We start from the raw sequence: 4,922 nt of genomic DNA, 5'->3' as shown, positions 1-4,922 counted from the left end.
AAAACAGTTTATTTCTGTTTGAAAACGGGAAGGGCCCTGTTTGGATGAACAAAAAATCCAAACCAATTTAATTTGAATTCTGGATTTTATTTTAATAAAAAATAAAATAAAATTCAAATGTTTTTGGCCCAAAAAGATTAGAAGCCCAACCCAACCCCAGGCCCAGCCCGCCCGACCGGACGGCGTGCGTGTGGTGATTTTTGGATCCAATGGGTCTAGCCCATTTTGCCCATAACCTCTCTCTCTAAAACACTTGGGTACCCCTTGGGGCACACCTCAAGTATTTCACCCTAAGACTTATAAACCCTTTCAAAACTTCCCACCAAATTAATGTGGGACAAGCCAATTTACAACCTTAAGGAATTTTCACCAAAACTCCATTTCCATGGAGCACACTTTGGCTTCAATTTCCCATTCACTCGGTAATGGTTTTGAGCAACCAAATATACCACGTGAATCACAACGCGGCATAAAACGCGTTACCACTTTGACCCGAGTAAATCGACACTCGGGGCCACCTAAAAAATAGACCAAACTTGAGGAAAAATTCTGGTTTTACCCAGAATTTTCCTACCATTTCCAACAATCCCCCACATGAATGGAATTTGATGACAACGGAAATGCAACAATATGCAGACTTAACGAAAGAGTATAAGTCGAAAATATCTTGCATCAGGATAGGTAGTTTTCGGCCTTGAACCTTCCCTAGTGATAACCTATCGGACTTACTGGCTAACCAATGGACGCGATGCCTTGAATTGTTCAGCCGTTTGTGTAAGCCAAGACAATAGATTTCACACAAAATATCTTCTAACACATCGTGGTTCTCACTGTTGTGTTCATTTTGGCCTTGAACGCACCTGGTTTTCATAAGTGTTTCTAGAGAATTTAGCCTCTTCATTCTCATAGAACCGGCCCCAGTTCAACACTCATATAGGTGATTCTTATTGTGAGTATCTCCTTATACTCATCTTGATTTTATGCCTTAATCAAGATATAAGTAATCATTAAAAACAAAGCTTATCCTTATACCCCTGCATACAACATATGTTGCAGATATCACTCTCACCATAGGAATGGGTAGGGAATTTTTAATCCCTTGGTGATTTCTGGTGAGCCATACATAACTTAGTTGTCCCTTTGAACTTAGTTCTTGGGATCTCCAGTCATATAAGTAGGGTTACCATTATGACGACTCTTATGTAATAGGCTTTAATCCCATCCCCTTTGATGAACTATACACTAGCTCTTTTGTCAAACCTTTTGTTAACGGATCCGCAATATTCTCTTTAGATTTTATATAATCTATTGAGATTATTCCGTTTGACAATAATTGCCTTACGGCATTATGTCGACGACGAATATGTCGTGACTTACCGTTATACATATGATTCTGTGCCCTGCCTATTGCAGATTGACTATCACAATGAATGCAAATAGCTGGCACAGGTTTTGGCCACATTGGAATGTCTTCTAAGAAGTGACGAAGCCATTCTGCTTCTTCACCTGCTTTGTCTAAAGCAATGAACTCGGATTCCATTGTGGATCGTGCGATGCAAGTTTGTTTCGTGGACTTCCAAGAAACAGCAGCGCCTCCTAGAGTAAAGACATATCCACTAGTGGATTTTGAATCTTTAGTATCCGATATCCAATTGGCATCACAATAACCTTCGAGTACTGCTGGATATCGAGTAAAGTTCAAACCATGATCATGAGTAAATCTTAGATATCTAAGAACTCGAATGATCGCTTTCCAATGGTCTTCTCCAGGGTTACTAGTGTACCTACTCAATTTACTGATAGCATAAGCTATATCAGGACGAGTACAATTCATTAGGTACATTAGGCTTCCAATGATTTGGGAGTATTTTAACTGAGACACTGCATCACCTTTATTTTTCGATAAATAAAGACTGATGTCTACAGGTGTTCTAGCTAAATTCAAATCATCCTTGATAAATTTATCAAGAATTTTCTCAATATAATGAGATTGAGATAATGCATATCCGTCAGATGTTTTAGTAATTTTCATTCCTAATATAACATCTGCGACCCCCATATCTTTCATATCAAATCTTTTGTTAAGCATTTGCTTAGTTGATTTGATCATGTTTTGACTGCTTCCAATGATAAGCATGTCATCCACATAAAGACAAACTATGACATATCCTTGGTCAGTGTTTTTAACATAAACGCATTTGTCACATTCGTTTATCTTAAACCCATTAGTAAGCATTGCATGATCAAATTTTTCATGCCATTGCTTAGGTGCTTGTTTTAATCCATAAAGGGATTTTACAAGTCGACAAACTTTCTTTTCTTGCCCTGATACTACAAACCCTTCAGGTTGTTCCATATAGATCTCTTCATTTAGATCACCATTTAAGAAAGCTGTCTTAACATCCATTTGATGTATTTCTAATTTAAACAACGCTGCTATAGCAATAAGCATGCGAATGGATGTTATTCTTGTCACAGGGGAATATGTGTCAAAATAATCCAGACCTTCCTTTTGTCTATAACCTTTAACTACAAGTCTTGCTTTATACTTGTCAATTGAACCATCTGCTTTCATTTTTCTCTTGAATATCCATTTATATCCAAGAGTTTTAGAACCTGGTGGAAGATCCACCAATTCCCAAGTATGATTTTGCATAATGGATTCAATTTCATTATTAACAGCCTCTTTCCACAAAGGTGCTTCAGGACCTGTCATTGCTGCCTTAAAGCTTTGAGGTTCATTTTCCAACAAGTATGTCAGAAAATCTGGACCAAAGGATTTTGATGTTCTTGCTCTTTTACTTCGTCTAGGTTCATCATTAGTTAAATCCTGTTGGTCGAGACTATTACTAGTCTCTTGTGTTTGATTGTCATTAGTCTCTTGACTTTGTGTACAATCATAAGTTCTTTTCTGTGAACTTAATTCCCGTCCTTTCTTGTAAGGAAAGACATGTTCAAAAAACACAGCATTCCTTGACTCTATAATAGTGTTCACATTTATATCAGGTATTTCTGATTTATAAGTCAGAAACCGATATGCACTACTATTTTGAGCATAACCAATAAACATACAATCTACTGTTTTTGGTATAATCTTAGTCTTTTTAGGAACAGGTACTTCAACTTTTGCCAAACACCCCCACACTTTTAAGTATTTGTAGGAAGGTGGTCGACCTTTCCACAATTCATAAGGAATGCTTTTGGTTTTCTTGTGGGGTATTCTATTAAGAACATAATTAGCAGACAATATTGCTTCCCCCCACAAGTTCTGTGGTAAGCCTGAACTTAGTAACATGGCATTCATCATTTCTTTTAGGGTTCTATTCTTCCTTTCAGCAATTCCATTTTGCTGTGGAGAATAAGGGGCTGTAGTTTGGTGAATAATGCCATGTTGTGCACAAAATTCATTTAATGGTGCATCATATTCACCACCCCTATCACTTCTAACCATTTTAATGGTTTTACCAAGTTGATTTTCAACTTCTGTTTTGTAGAGTTTAAACATTTCTAAGGCTTCATCTTTAATTCTAAGTAAATAAACATAACAATATCTTGTGCAATCATCGATAAATGTTATGAAATACTTTTTGCCTCCTCTAAGTTTGAATAAATTTTAAATCACATACATCAGTATGAATTAATTCTAGAGGTTCGGTTTTTCTTTCAACCGATTTAAATGGAGCCTTAGTTAGTTTTGCTTCTACACAAATTTCACATTTATGATTAGGATTAATTTCAAACTTTGGTATATGATCTAAACCAATTAATCTACGCAAAGCATCAAAATTCACATGTCCTAATCTACCATGCCATAAATTTGACTCAAGAATATAAACAAAAGATGTGTTATTCTTATTCATAGCAACTTTCGGTACAACTGTCATTACATTCAACTTAAAGAGACCATCACTCATGTATCCCTTACCAACATACATACCACTCTTTGTTAATACAAATTTATCAGACTCAAATACAAGCCTAAAACCATTTTTACTTAACAAAGACCCAGAAACTAAATTCTTCCGGATGTCAGGTACATGCAGTACGTTGTTAAGGGTCAGTTCTTTCCCTGATGTCATCTTCAAGATAACTTTTCCTTGTCCAGCCACAGTAGAAGTAGAAGAATTTCCCATGAAAAGTTGTTCACCATTTGCAGCCTCATTGTAGGTAGTGAACATCTTCTTGCCCGCACATATGTGACGAGTTGCTCCATTATCAACCCACCACTCTTTGGGATTTCCAACCAAGTTAGCCTCAAACACCACAGCAGAAAGGTTGATGTCATTCACTCCGTCAGAGATGTAATCCAATTCTGTTACATTGGCCTGATTGGTAGTCTTCTTACTTGTACTTCCATGATTTTTTTTAGGGCGGCGGCAGTCAGAAGCTCGATGTCCAGTTTTGCCACAGTTATAGCATTTTCCTTTGAACTTCTTGCTACTATCGCCTTGTTTAGGACCATCTCCAGTAAACTTCCTCTTTTTGTTATGTGGTTTATGAACTTGTTCAACCACATTAGCCTTGGACTCAATGGGATTTTTCCCATTCCTCTTTTCAGCCTTTCGGTTATCTTCTTCAATTCTTAATCTTACAATCAATTCATCCATAGTTATCTCTTTGCGTTTATGTTTTAAATAATTTTTGAAATCTTTCCAAGCCGGTTGTAACTTTTCCACTAAAGCAGCGACTTGGAATGACTCTCTAAGAGACATACCTTCTGAATGAATATCATGCAAAATTATTTGAAAACTTTGAACTTGAGATATTACCGTTTGGGAGTCTACCATAACAAAGTCCAGAAATTTACCGACGACAAATTTCTTCGTGCCGGCATCTTCTGTCTTGTATTTCTTCTCCAAAGAATCCCACAATTCTTTTGCTGTTTTCAGAGGACTGTATACATTATATAGCATATTGTCAAG

Source organism: Camellia sinensis, chromosome 13, assembly GCF_055761805.1.
Source record: "Camellia sinensis isolate YWXY chromosome 13, ASM5576180v1, whole genome shotgun sequence".
Classification (NCBI taxonomy): Eukaryota; Viridiplantae; Streptophyta; class Magnoliopsida; order Ericales; family Theaceae; genus Camellia; species Camellia sinensis.
The sequence above is the reverse complement of the archived record's forward strand: the minus strand, read 5'-3'. Positions refer to the sequence as shown.